An 18,817-nucleotide genomic window follows, 5' to 3' on the forward strand; every position below is an offset into this window, starting at 1 on the left:
AGCCAGCCTGGCTCCCCAGACCTCTGTCACCTTTTCACCTCCAAGAATCAGGAGAGGTCCTGCTCCATCTTCCCCTTTCTAGAAAGCAGCCTTGCTCCTGGTCCTACAGACTCCCACCTTGCTGTGCAGCCTGTCCCTTTGTGTCCAAAGGGGAACACAGGTGAGGCAGACTCAGAAATGTCTGTCTCATTGACACAATGACAGCTGGAGATAGGGAAGAATTTTTAACAAAAGATGGAGGACAAACCAGATCTCCAAATGCAGCACGGAGAGCTGTCATTTAGCAAGGATAAATGACTTCATGATACCTTAAATCTGTCCTGTTGTCTAATTCTGGAAAAAAAACCCCTGATGACAGCTGTTCTAGAATCAGCATCTGGAAATATACAACAAAAGGAAAAAGCTTTATTAACACTGGAAATGTACTCTTAGCTTGGATTTCCTTTTCAACACCCAGCTTGTTCATCTCACAGCTCAATGAACAGTTAACAGCACATATTTCTTCTGTTCCAGCAGCAAGTCCAGTTACTTTGGTTTCTGCTAACTGCAGACAGATGAGAGTCAGCCTTCCTGGGGAGGGGGAGAGGGGAACGGAGCTGCAGGGAGGGGATGGGAGGCATAAGGTCTCAGAAGAGAGCATGGATGAGTTTCAGCTTGGACCTGGAGGTGCTTTTGAGCCAAATGCTGCAGCTTTCCTGCTCTTTGTGCATTGTGAGCCTTTCTGCATTCAGGTGTTTTTAAACCATCCCTCATTGTTCAGTAAGGATGCAGAACGTTGTGTCAATAGCTAAATTGTGGAATATTGCTGTGGGTTTCGTATTCTGAGCCTGTTTCCCTTTAATAGTCCAACTCAGCCTCCCCTCTGGAGACCAGGAAATGTCCTTGTCCAGTTGTGCATAGACACACCACCCATAATAAAATTTCAGATTCCCCAGTTAAAATGAAGTCAATATTCTGTAAATAAACAAGAGGTTCCAGCTGCAAAGTACAGCTGTAAGTAAAAAGTTCACAGTTGAAGTAAAGATGTAAGGGCAGACACTTTTATTATTCATATTCCCTAATAATTGCATTTTGCTTTTATCTTCCATCCTTTGCCACAATGTCCTGTGTTACACGTGTGTTTGAGCAATGAGAACATGGAGAAATTACCCATCTAGTCAGGTGGGGGAAGAAGAGCAAGGCAGGTGTCCTGGAGGGTGGACTTTAAATCCACCCCTTGTCTGGGATGGTTCCAAAACCACCAGACCTGGGGAAAATCTGCTTTGTTCCAGGGATGCCAGTTGTGGATTTAGGCTCAGTCTTCAGTTCTTAGGCAGAGAGAAAATCCAAAGGGTAGAAGGTGACAAAAAGGACCAAGAGTCTGGGGTGCCTTCTTCTGGCAATAATGTAGATTTTTTTTTTTCAATGCAAACTTTAATCAGTTTGGCAAGAAATGCTTGCTGGACACAAATGTGGGGAAAATACAGAAGATTTGAGCTGGCCTTGAAGGTGTAATCATCCTCTGGCTCAGATCCTTTCTTCTAACCCCCCCTAATTCCCTGTCAAAACTTGTGCCTTCTGTACCCTGATCTGGGAGTGTTGTTTATGGGAAAATATGAATGAACTTTTATTTTTAAATGACAGCTTCAGTCACGATCCACTGAACTATCTTCCCTTTGTCAACACAGTCTGCCTTTTCCTTTCACAGGCCAATTCTGTGGTTTTTATGTCACTAAGCTGGGAAAGAGGTGGCTAATCTCCTGTTTTTGATCACTGAGCTGAAAGGATATGTTGCTACCACCCTACCCCTCTGTTACAGCGACCTTTGACTGCAGTTCTGTGCAGATGATGGGATTCAGCCTCGTGTGGGAATTGGGAAAGTTAATATTTTTTTCTAAACATTAATTCCTCACACATTTCCCCCAGGAAGAGAGAGAAAAAAGAAGAGGCACTTAGCATTCAGGAGTGAAAAAAAAAAAGAAAAAAAAGATGAAATCTAATGAATTCTTTTCCCTCTCGGGGGTTAGAGAACAGTTCAACATTTCTGATTAAGGACAAGAGAAAGGTGGCCTTGTGCCACGGTGCTGCCCTTCTCACACAGGAGTGTTCTACATGCTGCAGGATAATCAAGAGAATAACAACAGCAGCAGCAGGCAAGAGCTTTGGACTTGTCATCTGCCTGGGCTCCATGCAGTTAGGTCTCAGTAAAGATGACTTGTTAAAAATCTAACTAACGTATCAAGGCTCATTGGGTTTCGCTAAGCTCCTACCTCTGTAATCACCATTTACCAAATTAGAATAGGGGGAAAATGAGCCACTTCATCTCTGTGTCATATAATGAACTTTTTTGTGTGTACCAGAGAGGGTGATTGCCGCTAGGTATAATTATTATAATAAAGATCAGTACAAACTCAAGTTAAAAAGAAATTGTAGTTATTGAGGCCACCAGTGCGACTCGAATGGAGCCAGTGCCTGTGTCGTGCACAGATGAGTCCAATCCACTGATCTCAACCATTTTAACATCCCAGGAAAGCCAGAGCAATGGTCCTGCCCAGTGTTTGCTCATCTGTCTAATGTAATTCAGATTATTGATTCTATTTGATGTGAAATCCACTGATTTCACTCAATGTAATCAAATCAATTAATCCCATCAACTCCAGTCCAATCCATGTGCACAATCTAGTACATCTGACAGTGATCAGCTGGCAGGCACAGAACAAGACAGGCACAGAGATAAATAATAAAAATCAATAGTTTTATAAATAACACCTACAGTGTGCTGGGTGTTTTGCACACAGCTGTAAAAAGCAAGCAGCTTGATGTTCAGCCCATATGCATTTTGCAGATACACCAAAGTTAGTGACTGGTTTGTGCATTTTTAGGTTGGCTGGGGTTCCTTTTCCCAAGTTTTTAGGATATGGCCGGTTAGGGTAGCTCAAAACGGCCTTTGGGATAAATTTTGAAAATAATTCTTATATGGTTCATAAGGGACTTTGAGATGCACCTGTGAAAGGAACTGAGTAAAGTTGGTGTTATCCATGTTCTCTTGCCCTTTAACACTGATGAACACCTTCTTCCTCAGCATTAATAGGAAATCCTTTATTTCAGAACAGAACATTTCACAGATGAAGGGAGAATTGTGCTTTATAACAGACTTGAGGAGTTCATTGAACAGGCTGTGGTTATTTTCTGATTGAGGAGAGGAAAGCACCCAGAGTTAAAGAGATCTACCACTCATCTACCTCTCCACTGCTTCCTGGACACATGAGAGTCTTAAACACAAGCACCATAAACAACAACAACAACAACAACAACAAATCCTGGAGGAGCCTTTTAAAGTTGGTGCAGAGAGCAAAGTGCACCTGTAGTGCTGCAAACTGACCTGGCCTAAGACCCTGGCTCCACACACTGCTTAAAAAAATTCTTCTATATAAAATAGAGTCTCAGTATAAAAAAGAAGACAGAAGTAGACAGAATAGCCATGCTATAAACCAGTCACAATTCCATTAGAAGCCTGTTCTCTTGTTCCTTTCAGAGTATCTTTCCTTTAACTCAGTGTTTAATAATATTATGTGCTGATAAAAGATCAGGGAAGTGGCAGCTGTACTCCAGCTTGCAATCTCCTCAGAGGGTATTGGTGCTGCTGCCCCTGGTATTCCATCTGCTTCTTTCCCGTTTGTTCCATGCTGCAGTGCTGGAGATATTTGAGGTTAACATCTCAGATAACCTACAAGAACGTGGGAAAAGAGAATCCTGTCCCTGTGCAATGCAGGAGAACAGGCCAGGTCCAAATGAGAGGCTCCCAAGGGACAGAAAATAAAGTAAAGGCTGTGTGGTTCAAATTTTCTGTCACCTCTTTGGCTCCACTGAAAATCCATGGACTTGATAAACCTTGCTGCAATTTTCTTTCAGATCCAGGACTCCCAAATCACTGCTGTCCTTCAGTTCCTTTGTGTGTCCTTCAGTTTTTCTGTTTTACCCATGTGGACGTGCAGCATTTTTGCTCATGTTTTTTTAATTATATTTTATAATAAGGTCAAGAAATTATGTATTCTGGCCTTGATGGGAAGAGTGTCTCAGACTCATTGTTGCAAATTGTTGTGAATTAGGGTGATACCAATGCTAATTGTCTTTTCCTTGCTTCACTGACTCTTTAAATAATTGCCCTCCTCCTTGGCCACTTTTTTCCTTGCACCTCTGAGAAATTTGCACCTCAACTCTTATCAGTCTCTTTCCACCCAACCAATGTAAAGTACATTGTGGCCACTAAATCCAATTAATCCTCCCAGCCCTCCCCAGTGAATAAAATTAGTTACATTTTCCAGCTGGGTGGCCAGGGGTGCAGGCAGCTTTCCCAGCCATGGCTGCATTATCTCTCCTCCTCTGAAAACCTGACCTGCCTCGTGAGCAGTTGGGTCTTTGGAGGAATGAGGGACTTCAGCTGCAGGGAAACTCAGGGTGAGGGATGGATTGGAATATCACAGGGAAAAATGAGTGTTTTGGTGATGCCCAGTGCTGAGTTTGACTGAGTAGTTCTGTCCCCTGTGAGGGCTGATAGGATCCATCCACATCCCATCTTCAAACACACACAGAGAGCACCCACCTGCAAGGGCCAGCTCAAAAAAATAAACACAAAAGATCCCTTTTATCTACCACTCCCACTTTTATAATAATGTTGCTCTATCTTTTTCCACAGGACTGCACATCCTTTGCAAGATGAGTGGAAAATGAGGTGTTGAGCTTTCATTCAAACAAGTGGCTTTGCTCGTTTCAGATCCTCAATATTGGATGCAATAGCTGCTTGCAAGTGAGCTGAAGGATTTTTTTTCTCCTTAAAAAATAAAAGTTAGTCCCCATGACCTGCAGACAACTTTCTCAGTTTCTGTGTCTTGAGTATATTCAAGTTTGATTTTTAAAAACTTTCCCAAGCGATTAGAAGTCATTGTGGGCTAATCAACCAAGAAATTTAAACATAAAGTTTGCTGAAATCTCTCCTTAAAGTACAGCTAGAGCATATTTCACTTTTATTGCTCTGAAATATTTACATATATTTCAAGTACAAAGATCCAGATTCTCTGCTGGCCCAAATCCAGGTAATGTTTCTGCCTTTATTATGATACACAACTTGGGGCTTGGCCCTCTATTTTATGGTCAGTCCTCTTTTATCACAATATTCTCTATTTTGCACAAATCTTCCAGTGGATGAAAGGGATGGGAGATGGCTGAGTACAACCCAGTGAGGTTCCAGATCCCCTGGGTGTGTTATTATGTTATGATTACTTTTGTTTGGAAAGCTGAGTGAACGAAATGCATGAACTCCAGAAAGGGGGAACTTTGGCTTTGGAGATATTTAACCTACTGGAAACCATTCCAGTCTCACTGAATCAAATAAGACTTTATAATGAATAAATGCTTGCAGGGTACGTAACAGCTTCTGTTGTACAGCATGAAAAAAAAGGGAAAAAGTGCTTTTGATACCTTTGTGACAACTTTAATTCAAGCAAGGAGTGCTCTGCATCATCCAGCACAAATTTCTAACTCAACCATGCACTGGACCATGCTGATAAAACAATTACATGGGAGTGTTCATGTGTGGAGACAGGACTGCTCAACAAAATCAGTGGAGGAATTTGACTGGGCTCGTGGAAGGCAGAAAAGTGTTGCTCCAGTTAATGCACTGCCCTGCTCGTGAGTTTATTAGCCTTAATGGGTGCAGGAAAAACAAAATTTAAGTGGGAATGGAATGGCCTAACAAAGATGCCTTTCTGTTCTCCATCCCCCTGTGCACAGGTGGAATCACCCCATCCATGTGGAGCAGCTGTGCTTGGGTGATGCTCAGAGTTTTTGGGAACATGTGAATGTGGAGCACTATCAGCTCCAAAGAGCTTCATTTATGTTGTTCATGCATTAAATGATACCACACTCACCTAGGAATAGTTCAGGGCATGCATAATTTATTTGTAGCCAAACCCCAAAGGGAGCAGTAGGAAGATGGATGAGAGTTCTTTCATGGCATTAGCGTGGATTTGCTCAGCTGTTCCTGAATCATCTCATGAAGCTTCATCTCAGCTAAATGCTTGGCTGCAGGCACGTGGGATACAGGAACACTGCACTACACATGCTACAATCCATAAAACATTTTCTGCTATTTGGAAACTAAATCCTATAGTTCAAAAGGCCAAAATCCACAAAACCTTCAATTTGTCAGGGGAAGACAAGCAGATGAGACTGAGGCAATCAGTAGGTTCTCAGATTTCTGCCACAAAAAGAGAGAATTGGTTATTTCTTTTGCTTCAGAAAGAGCAATTCTCATGTTTTAAATTAAGCCTGCAATTAGAGAATTAATTGGCCTGATCTTTGCTTTCCATCACCCCAAATGGACAGGTGCTCAGAGGTCTGTTCTCAGGAAAAACACAATATGAAGAGGAAAACCACAATATGAGTAAAGCAGAGCAGGGATATCAGAGGAAGGTGGCCACAAGCACCACCACCTCTGGCACTCAGCATGAACTTCAGCAGGACCCTCCTGCTGGGCCCCCACACAGAGCATTGGGTGCCCTGGTGTGGATTTGTCTCTGTGTGAGTTCCCCACAGCAACCAGTGGTGGAGCTTGTGGAGAAATGATGGTGGGATGACAGGGGGTGGATTACAACTGTGAACAGCAAGGGCTTTTCATTCCTTTCATCCTGCCAGACATGCTGTCCCTATTAAAAGCTAATGTTGGAAAATCATCTGTTTCTCTTAAGCTCTCTTTGAATCTGGTGGCTGGAGCAGTAAATGTGGTTTGTGCAGTGGCTGGGGGGGATGAGCTCCTGCTGCTGTGGTCAGTGGGAAGGCCATGTGCTAATTGTTTACAAGCCCCCCCCAATCCAGTGCATTCATTTAAATAGGATTCCTTGTCCTCTCTGTTCGAGTGCTCTGTATCTCAGGCTATCTCCTTGATAATCCTTTTTAGATTAGTGTCAGACCCCAGATGAAATCCTCGCTCATTCTCTTGCCACGTTTACCAGGCTGATTTCCAGCACTGTTTCATATGGATTAGGCAGAGCAACTTAGTGCTCATATGTTTTTCAGTGCATCTCAGTACCTCATGAAATTACATTATAGATTCACTGTATAAATAGAAGACTGAACACAATTACAGTCCAAAAGCCCCAAAGCGCAGGACTAGAATCTGAAAGTAGATGTGACCAGATCTTGCTGTGTGCAAATATCTCAAAATAAATTGGTTGCACACTTGTGTATTTATTCTCTGTTTTTTAAGTTTCCTTTTATTTTTATTTTACAGGAAAATAAGCTTTTTTTCACAGTTGGGCAGAAAGAGGAGGGAAGGCAGGTGCACATTGCCATTATGGCCAGGTCAAACCAAGGGTGTCAGTGGTTCAACCCACCTAGGACATAAACCAGACTTCATAAAGGCCACTCAAAGTGAACTTCCCATTGCTTTTCAAGGTCATGGCATTTTAATCACAGCTGTTATCACCACTGCCTCATAGAAAAAATTGGGTTGAAAGGGATATTTGGGTCGTGTCATCCAACCAGCTCAAAGCAGGGTCAATTTTGAAATAAATTCCGTCCACAGGAGGATTAAACTGGCTGAAGTGCTGTAGACACAGGGTGAATCATCACTGGAGAGAGTCACTGGGCTTTTTATTGCTGGTAAATAGAAAAGGTTTGCAAAGGAAATGAATAATATTGGGGTGTGCATGCCTGAGCACACAGGAGGTCACACTGCTGGTGGAAAGCTGGGGTTTGTGTCAGGCAGGATTGTGCTGACAGATCCATATGTTTGAACTGCTAATTGATATTTGAAATTCCATTGCTGAAGATCATTTGGCTTCCAGTTGTTGCTAGAAACACAGGCTTCTCCCATTGATGAATATAGCTCCCTGAGTGGAGATTAGCAGAGACAGCTATGGTTGGGCCTGTAGGTGAATGGATTACCCTTGATTTAATAAGAAGTAACAGGCCATTATTTCCAAAGCTACAGGATGGAAAATGACATCTGGATTCTGGATGTAAACATTATTTATCATGTCGGGTGCTTTGCTGCTCTTGCCAGTAGCCCATGCTCTGCTGAGGCTGTTCTTTCTAGGGCAAATGAATGGTGAGTGCAGCGTGGATTTATTCAGATTTATCTGTTGCATCTGAGTTCTGTGTGAATTGGCTCAGCCTGGAGCTGGGCATGGCTGGTTCTGTGGCCAGGGTGATGGGACAGGCCCTCAGCTGGTGTCAGGTGGCACTTTAGGAGCTCTCCCATCCTGGGCTGACTTCTCCTGCCAATCCCCATCCAGAAATATCAGGATCAAAAGCAAAATGAGATGAGAGAAGCTGCCAAGCTGGTGCTCTGTGTCATGGCTGTGGTGAGCAAAGGACTAAATGACTTTGCTAGTACATACAAAGGGGTTTCTGCTTTTTTGGAAGAATGAAAGGGTTGGAAGATATGGCCATAAATCTCCCCAGGGTGTGTTTGCACTGAGCACCCAGTGAGCTTATTGTGCTGAATGTTTTGAGTAATTTCTGTTCAGCCCAATAGCTGGAAGGCCTCGAGATGGTAGATCACATTATATGGCATTTTTTGCACATATTTCTAACCTCACATAATGGTAAATTAAATCGGGGCAAACCTTTCCATGTTCAATGGGAGCTAAAAGTCTTTAGAATCTACCCTAGCTTGAATAATCTAAGAAATTCACCACAAGATGTGGCTGATTCTTCTGCTCTGTTAAAAAGAAAATTCTTTAATAATATTGAATTGTTGAAACAAGTAATTTTATTCTTGCTTTCTTCACTACCATGCAAAAAGTTAAATGATACATTGACTTAATGAAATTATTTCTCCTTCATTTCTTCTCTTTTGAGTGCAAATTCAGGAATAAAATAGAGAGAATAGGGGATAAAGGATGGAAACCCATACAGACAGCAGGTGCAGAAGTGGAAACAAAACATTGTGCAGGACTTTTCCAATAATAATTAAGAATATTCTGCAAATGAAACAAATATATTTTACATTTCTACAACTGCATATTTTCAAGAGGTCATAGAAAATTTTTGAAGCTGGATCTATTATGAAATGAAATGCTGAGTGGTATCCTGAAAGTGACATTCTGCAAGAATATCCTGCTGCTGTGGCTCTCCCTTCCTGAGGCAGATCAATCAGCCTCTCTGTTAAAGTGTGTTTTGTGCTGGGTTAATTTTGTGCCCACTGGCAGTTTGTGACTTCAGGCTTTGGTGCTGGGCAGAGCAGAGGAGTTGGGAGGAGATTTTTACCCAGCTCTGTTCCTTGTCTCAGCGGACGAGAAGTGCTGAGTGACTCATTCCTGGGTATGATTTCCCACAGGCTCTGCCTGTGAGGGATGGTCAGGAATTACAGGTGCTTCAGGAGCTTTTTGCTCATGGGTGATGAGCCCTGCATGTGGGAGCCCTGCAATTCCAAGCACGACTGTTCCCATTGCACAGAAACACATCCCTGAACACCCAAATGCCTCCAGACTGAAATAATTTATAACAGCACAAGCTTGTGCCCCCTCCCCCTACAAATATTACTGTCTCTGTGTAGTAATGAATTCATTGATTTTACCATTTTTTATCAAATCAGTTGTTTCAGAGATAAATGTCCTTCATTTGCAGTTATTAAATCTGCCATGTCTAGGACAGCCATTGGAATAATTGTCTAGCGTGGACAGAAAAAAAATTATCTTTGTCCTCCTGCTGGTTGATTTAATATCCAGTGTCCTTCTCTTGGTGACAGTCTGAAAGGTAAGATCTTAAAACTCACCCAAGATAAGATGAGCTGAAACCAAGAACGATCTCATGGGACTGGAGAAAGAACTCTGGCTCTTCCAACAGAATGAGAACTCTTTGGCCACAAGGTCAGAACAGAGTGGCAAAATTCTGCTGCACACTTCAGGAGCAAACCCAGTTTGTTTTGCTGTTCCCTTCAGCCTGGGATGGGGCAGCAGGAGAAAAGAGCTGCCTAAGGAGTGACAGAGCCATGTGCACAGTGATGGAGGGAAATGTCCCTTCTGAGCAAGCCCCAGTTCCACATTGTTAACCTCTTGCTGTTGTCGAACAGTTGGAAGCTGAATGTTGCAAATTAAAATTACTTCCTTGGCTAGCCAGAACAATCCTTCATCTCTTCAAGGCTCTGATCCTTCCTGGTGCAGGCACAGGGAGCTCTGCAGGGACAGTGAGCTCTGGTTAATGAGGCTGGGAGCACACTCACACCGTGGTCCCAGGGCTGTGCAGATTGCCTTGGATGCTCTGAGTTCCTGTGTCCCACCCCACTGGCATCCCCACAGAGGGTTCAGCCTGCAGGGCTGGGAGCAGTCAGAGACTGTGGGAGGCTCTGAGGCACACCCCAGAGAAGGAAATCCCTTAACCCTGCTCACTCTGAGCCTTTCCCTACCTTGCAATGCTATTGTATTTGCAGGGGATGCCCTGATGAAGGCAGGAATGATGAATCTGACTCCATGTTCTCAGAAGGCTAATTTATCATTTTATGATACTATATTATATTAAAGAATGCTATACTAACTATACTAAAGAATACACAAAGGATACTTACAGAAGGCTCTTGTTAGAGCTCAGAAATGTATTCCAGAAATGCACCAGCTCCAGGGAAGTCCTGTGAGAGACTGGTCCTGCCCCACTGATGCCAGTGCTTCCTGGGAGGTGAGGGAAATGACATTTCACCTGCAGGCATCTGGAAGACTTGAGGCCTTTAATCAGTTTATGGCCTCGTGAGTGGTTTTAGTCATGTCCTATCTCCATGGTGCAGTTTTTCCTTAAACCTTTCATCTGTCTCACTTGCTCCTCAATCCAAAACTGTCCCTTGCTGTCTGCCTTCCATTTTTTCAGTTGCACCTCAGCTGTGGCCCAGGCTGGGCATCCTTTGGTGTTGGGGCTGGTGAGCTTCACTCTCCCAAGGCTGTTTCCTGTGGAACACAACAGAAGGGCCTTAAAAAATTTAAATGCCTCTGCAAGGGAAGACAGCAAGGCTGATGTTCCTATTTGGATTGGGCTCAGCTCATCATTCCCAGGCCACTGCTCCTCTCAAAGATAAAAGATTGTTTCTGGAAGTTAATAAAGTCCCTCCTTCAGTGAGAGCTCTGCAGGCTGATGGTCAGCAACAACCACAGAGCCCATCCCCTTTGGAATCATCTCCATTCCCCATTCCCCACACTGTACCAGTGAGGCCAGGATCCAATCCCCCTGAGGACCTCAGAGCTGATACCAAGGTATGCAGGACTTGTACTGCTCTTTTACATGAGCAATAAATAAATAAAAGCATCCTGATGCCTGTGCAAGGAAAATTCCACATATTCATGCCCCTGTTTCCTTTATCACTTATTCTGTAACAGCTGTTTAATTAATTGCTTGAATGATTTCCTAATACATCTTATTTACATACAAAATTACAGAATAATGGTTTGCCTTTGAGTTGAGTGAGAATTTAAGGTCTGCTTGCCATGCCTCATGGAATATGGTTACTCAACAAGAAATAAAAGTTCTGGTTGTTTTTAGCTGCTTCTTTTTTGTTGTTTGTTTTTGCTTTTCTTTAGAAAGAATTGAAATTCTTTTCCTCCACAGATTTTGTTGCTGTTTTTTACAGGCATGACTGGATGATGCTTTGATAGCAGCAAGAAGGGCAAGGTTCCTTTAAAAGGTGACTCCAATCTTTGGGGGGGAAAAACAATAATGTAATGAATAGGATGGCTTCTATTGAAGAATAAAGAGTCATATAGCACCAGTGGAGACAGCACAACTTTATCACTGCTGCTCAGGTTTATTCCCTGGCTGGCAGAGCTTGTCCTGGTAGCAGGAGGCTGTGTAAGCAGGAGGGGTCCTGCTCTGGTGAGCTTCTCACCCCAGAACGCTCCTTTCTGACACAGGAACCTTTTCTTTGGGCCACAGCAGCACCAGCAGCTGTGTCACTGCTGCTGCTGAGCCTCGTGCCAGCTGATGTTGTCCTTTCATGGAGCACCCCTGGGCTGCAATCACCTCCTGGAGAAACACTGCACAAGCCCAGCAATGTGGTTTGGATTTTCTTTATTGCCCAAATCTTGACTAATGTGGGGCACTTGATGAGCCTGGATGAAGAGGCTAATTCCATGTTTTTCTTACTTACTCAGTGAAAGAGCCAGAACCCTGAGGAGGAGCTCACCTGTGCTGCCCTCTGAACATGTCAGCTCGCCTCTGTTTGCTGCAGCACAAGTCTTGAGCACTTGAATTTCCAGCTTAGAGGCTTGAAAATGGGGTTATGTGGGGAGCTGTGGAGGCCCTCATGCTGACCAGCAGCACAGCAGAGCTAACACAGCTGCCTTGGCTCTGCTCAGTGCTTCAGGCCATGTCCCAGGGTGGCATCGCCCACATTACAAATCATGGGTACAAAGCTATGGGCTGGCTGCACGGGGAGATTTGTGGCTCTGGACAAATTTAGGAGCTTAGTTCCCACTGTGGAGAGCCATCCCAAATGAAACAATTGATTTAACCTTTTCAGTAGGGTTGCTGCTGGATCCCAGCCCAAGGTGCCAAGGCAAAGGTTGTTCTTTTGGGTCAGGTTTCTCTTGAATCCCAGCCTGCACTCCAGGCAGGGAAGGGCAGCACTCCTGATCTTGGGGCCCAGGTCAGAGGTGGGATGGCTTGTTCAGGGGGGCTGTGCTTTGCAACCAGTAAGGTACAAGTTCTTGTAGAAGCACCTTGCTGAACTTGGTCCTCAAATACCAGAAACCAACGGCTCATACACAGATACCAACATTAAATGTGGCCTTACGTGATTTTCTAGAGACTCACATCTTTGCACCACTAGAAGAAGAAATGACTTCATCTACCAGATGTCACAATTGATATCCTACTGCTGCCTACTCAAAAATCTTACAGTACCTTTTTGGTTGCTAATGATACAGTACAAGTATTTGAAACATTCTTGAATACACCATAGCTGTGAGGTTATTTTTTCTCACCAGTCATAGGGCAACTGATATTAAATCCATATAAAGAACTATTGCACTTTTTACTAAGTGTAAAAGGGAAAAATATTACCATTCATTTGTGTTACTCTTTCTTTCTAACTATCTTCACTTAATAAGGTATTTTCTTGCAACACAGTGTGTTATATATTCTGTGTTTTATAAACCATCTCCTGGGAAAAATAACCAAGGAAACACAATTTTTTGGAACCATCTCCTTTTATTAAGAATAATGAAAAGGGAACAAGAGCCATTCCAGCAGTCAAACATCCTTCTACACTTTCTTATTGGTCTTTTTATGATAACTGTGTCTCTCAGCACATAACCTGAGCTGTCTGAATTTGCTTATTTACATTTGTCCTTTTAATGCAAGTGGATCAGTGTGGAGGTGACATACAATGGACACAGAGTGCATCTAACATCAATGTCCCCACACAGAGGATGGAAATCCATCAGAAATACTGGACAGGATAATGACAGCAGTGAGGTCTGGCTTTGTCACCAAGTTTTAAAGCTTGAATGGAGGGTTGGATTATTTTGCCTGCTCTGTGCACCATGCCCCCCTGCCCCTGTTATATTCCCAGTGTAGCAAGGAGCCTGCTCTCTCTGCAGGCACTGCTTGGGTGACTGGAGTCAATCACACACAGGCAGGGATAGATCCCAAACTCCCTCTCCCAGTCCTCTCCCAGTGGGTTTTGTACCTTCATTATTTCATTTACAGCACCTCCCAGGGCTGCTGATGGCCCCTCTCTGAATTGTGTGTGGTGGGGTCCCAAGCTGGAGGAGCACTTTTCCCTCTGTGTCTGTCCCCACAGGACCAAGGGATGTGTCAGTGCTCATGGAACCAACTGGCTGCTGACTGCCACCAGCAGATCCCATTTCAAGAGATCCCATTTCCCTTTGGGTCCCTGTCTAAAGCTGTAATTTACACCCTTGGCAGGTACTCAGGTTTCTTTTCAAAGCATCATTCATTCTTGAGCAGTCATAGATGATTCAGGCTCCCTCCATAGGCTCTTCTGCCAGATATTGATCCTGGGGACATTATTTATCAATTACAAAAGGTTTATTTCTGGCAACGTTCATAACTAAAAGATCTGCATATTTATTTTGCTGAGTGATTTATTGACGCATCATTTTATGTTTCAAGGAAAACTGCATTTTATAGATGGTGGTGGGGAGAAAAGCCTCCAAAAACTCCAATTAGAAAAGAGCACTCAAAGACAAATAGCATGATATTTCTTTGGTTTGCCTCAAACACAGAGACTGAAAATGCCTTCCAGTTCCCCCCTGCCCACTGGGGGACTATTAAAGCACTTACAGCATAAATCACCACCCTGGATGTAAAACCTATAGTGTTGCAGGTGCTCCACATCCCAGTTTGCATTAATGAAAGGACTAAGGAGCCTGCCATGTGCTGGGACAGTCATTTGCTAAAGAATGGCTTGGAAGGTGCAATGCCCTCTGCAAGGAGGCAGCTGGAGTCATCAAACAGATCCTGATATTCTCTAAAAGCTGTCACATTAATGATCCACGAAAGGGAAAACTAATATCTGGGTAAAGGTGAAAAGATGATTTCTAATTCCTCTTTTTTCATACAAATGTGGCAGTTTGTTTTTGTTAATTTGGTTGCAAAGGGTGTCAGTAGCTTGAAGGCTCCTTGTGGCCAAAGGCCCAACCCTTGTCCCCTTGTCCAGTGTAATGCAGTGACAGGGACAAGGTAAATTCCTTTCATTGCCAGCAAACACCACTTCCATGAAAAGCTTCATCAGATCTTCTAGCACAGAGCTCTGCCCATTGGAGTGGCTACCTAGAACAGAGGCTAGACAGGATTAAGAGAATAAAAGTGGGTATTTATTAAAGGCCTTCAACAGGACACCTTGGGCAGTCAAAGCCTCTGAGGGGCTACACCCAAGCTGGACAATGGTCACAAGTTTTTCAGACAATTATAAATTTGGTCTATTTGCATACCAGGGGTTAATTCTCCAATTACAGCTTCAGGTAATGAAGTAATTTACCCCAAATTTGCTCCCCCCAATTCACTTTTGTTTATACTTTTCTAGGCCTGTAGGGTGTCCTTGGATCTCAGGCCCAGAGGAATTGTTTTGTCTGACCAAAATGTGAAGACAATTAACTAACACTTTGTATGCTATGCACTAATGCAGTACAGGATTTGAAAAATACAAAAGCTAAACTCCTAAGGCATCAGCACCTTACCATGTCCACTGGCTGTGCTTTTCCACACTGACTATTAAACATATCTGTGGTAACAGGCCTGTAAAAGCTATAAGGAAGAAAAAAGAACAGAGTTATCCGAATCCAAATAACTGTAATACAGTAGATGCAGCAATTCCTCAGTGTCCATTCTTCTTATTTGCATCATTAATTGTGGTCTGATTAAAAATCATTATGAGGCTGGAAACAAGTTAAAACAGAAAAACAAAACCTGGTGTGGTAGGAGAGATAGGCCTTTATAAATCACACAGAAAGCTTAAACAGATTCCAATCTGCAAAGCAGAAATAATTCCACTCCATAAATAGAGAGAAATGACGATGCTTAAACATAGACCTTCCACAGTTCAAAAGGTTAACTTAAAGAAATCAATAGAGTCCTGTAAAATGAACAAGGAAAAGAGCGGAAATTCACAGTACTATAAGCTGCTGTGGAGCTTTGAGCCTTGGAGCTCAGGTATTTTCTTCTGTGTCCCTGGAGAACCTACCTGGAGACTCAATGAATGGTCTGGAGAGGAGAACTTCTTGTTTACTGGAGTCCTGGGTTACTGCTTGTGCTGTCAGAGGGCAGCTGGTGGCTCTTTCCAGCACACAGGTTTGCCCCAAACCTGGATCTTGAGATGGAATTCTCAATTCTCCTCTTTTCCCGGGCAACGAGCAACAGGACAAGAGGAAACGGCCCCAGGCTGCACCAGGGGAGGTTCAGGTTGGACATCAGGGAGAATTTCCTCACTGAAAAGGTGCTTGAACATTGGGAGGAGCTGCCCAGGGAGCTGTTGGATCACCATCCTTGGAAGTATTCAAAAACCAACTGCAAATGGCAATTCAAAAAGAGCTGCATATGGCACTTCGTGCCATGGTCTGGTTGGCAGTGTGGTGATGAGTTAAAGGTTGGGCTCAATGATCTCAGAGGTCTTTTCCAGCCTAAATGACCCTGTGGTTTTGTGATTCTGGATGGAATGTAAATATAATTTTAGGGACAGCACATTAATGTAAATAGATATGTGGAGCCATCAAAAGGTTAATAATCCCAGTACAAAAATTCTTAGACAAACTGTCCTGCAGTTGAGCTGTTAGCAGAGCTATTAAATTTAATTGCAGTATAATTACACAGCCATGCACCTCACTGATACCCAGCTATCCACGGGCACAGCACAGGGGCTTTGCCTCAGGTGCTCCAGCATCCTGCAGCCAGGTGTGCAGCCAGGCTGGATCCCAGCCCCAGACATGCCCAGGAATACTCTGCTGATGCCTTTTTGGGCCAGCCAAAAACAGAGCCCAGACAAAATTAAGGGAATAAAAAGCAGGTATATTTATTGAAGGGCCTTCAGGTACATTTCAGGCAGATGAAGCCCCCCAGGGGCTACACCCAAAAATAGACAACAGGTCACAGGTTTTCATACTTTTATAAATTTGGTCCATTTGCATATTGGGGGTTAATCTGCCAATTACAGCTTCAGGTAATGAAGTCATTTACCCCAATTTTGCTCCCCCAAACTCGCTTTTGTTTCCATCTCTGGGGCCTGAGGCAGTGAGGGGTCCTTGATTGCCAGGCCTGGAGAGGAATTGTTGTGTCTGCCCCAAATGGGGAAGCAGCAGCAGCTTACACTGTGTGTGGAGTTTAGAGTTACACACTAAAGAACTGCAGGATTACAAATATATGGAAAAAAAAAAGCTGAAATCCCAAATCATCACTGCAAGGTTCAGCACCAATGCAAAGAGGGTCAAGCTGCTTTGCAGAGCAGGGATAAGGAGCAGGATAAGCTGTGGTGGCACTATTTGCTGTGAGGAAGGCTAACACACCTCTCAGGCTCTGTGGGATTGGGGCCAAAGCAAACAGCACATCTCACCCTCCTGGACCTGTCAGATATTCTTGCCTTTCCCTGAGGGAAGCTGCTGTCTCCTGGATCACTCTCATCCCCAAGGCAGTGAGCCCAGAAATGTGCTTTTTGTGCATCCTTTTGTGCAGGATGGATTTCATACTGAATGCTCCCCGTGTCCTCTCAGAGCAGGAGATATTTTGGGAGGGAGCTGCCCAGGGAGGGGGAGCTCAGCAGCTTTTGGGAGGTGCCAGCTCTGCAGGGCAGGGAAGTGCCCTCTGTGACCCTGGATCTCTCACGGAGGGCACAGCAGGTCAAACCCTCAGGCTCCCCCTGGGCTTGCATTTCATGGTTTTAAACAGACAATTGTGTGTAAATAAAGGAAATGGCTGGAAGGAGCCACTTTGCTGCTGGGAGCTCACTGAGCTCATCAATTATAGAATGTGAGTGCATGTGGAATTTGTGCTGAGCTCCCCTTTCCTTGGGGGAGCTGCCAGGAGAACTTCTGCTCCTGCATTAAGTGGGAGCAGAGGATTTGCCTTATCTCCTGTGATCACCCAGAGCATTTTCATTGCTTCCTGCCTTTCACAGTGCCCAGTCTGTGATGAGTCAGTGGAAAATGACCTCTCCCCCCCAGGCCATTTTTCACTGGACTAATTGTGCAATGCTTTGAAAGAAATTACTTCCTCATCCCTGTGGGAATCCATGAAAGCCTTGAAACCCTGATGTCTTTTCCTCTGGCACGGGTTAAGACAGGTACAGCAAACCCCACTGGCATCTCAGAGCACCCTTTGGGTTTCTGTATTTTTGGCATCTGGATTATTTTGCCACCAGGACCCACTGCTAGCTGCAAGTGCTGATAGTATCCATTAAATCCTTCCCCACTTTTTCAGTCCCCCAGCAATTGCATTTGATCCTGAAGTGAAAGGATAAAGCACTGCTGAGTATTACCTGCCATGCTGGGAACTCAATCGCTCCTTGGTCAATCTGACATGAGTCAAACAAACGAAAACCTAAAGAAAATGAAGTGAAAATTAAAACTCAATCCATGGGTGTGCCCACAGTGGGCAAGGACAAAGCAATGTGCAGCTACAAAAGGAAATAAGAGAGGGGTAGGTTTTCTCCATGCTGTTTGTTTGAATAAGCCCCTACTACAAAGATTCTGTGGAGTAGTGCTTTCATTGCAAAAAGCATTTGTGAGAGTGCCAAAAACATGATACCAGGGGTTTTAGGAGGAAATGAGGGGTTCCCTGCTGCAAGGTAATGGTGTTGATAAAATGGGATTGGGGGTGAGTAAGAGCTGGGGGAAGGTTCCTGCTGCCCGTGCAGGGCACTCAGCCAGAGGCAGGATTGCAGAGTGTGACTTGGGGTGTCCACACTCTCTGGTCTTCCTCAGCATCAGGCACAGGGAACCAGCAAACGAAAGTTTCAGGTTTTCTCCATTTTGGTACCAGAAATCACCTCATGTGATGGATTTTCCCTTTCTATCTTACAAGCTGATTTTGTGATCACAGAGGCTTCCTTTTCCCCTCTGCTCACCCTTCCTTTAAGCTTAATAAAAGTGGTAACTGAAGAAGCTTTTCTCCCAGTGCCTGTCTGTTCAGTCTGAAAAACCCCTTTTGCAGCCTGAATCCCAATTCAAGCTCCTCACCTGTGGCATATGGAAGTATTCACCTTCCTTGTGACTCAGAGATTTAAAATACCTTAAACTGATCACGTGCAGCTGATTATTCTTGAAATAACTCTCTGGCTACCCATCCCAAAATTCTGTGTCTGGAAGTGAATCTGATCTTTTTTCCTACCAGTGCTCTGGAGAGT

The sequence above is a fragment of the Agelaius tricolor genome, unplaced genomic scaffold (genome assembly GCF_023055355.1).
Source record: "Agelaius tricolor isolate 1412-34295 unplaced genomic scaffold, bAgeTri1.0.p SCAF_37, whole genome shotgun sequence".
Taxonomy (NCBI): Eukaryota; Metazoa; Chordata; class Aves; order Passeriformes; family Icteridae; genus Agelaius; species Agelaius tricolor.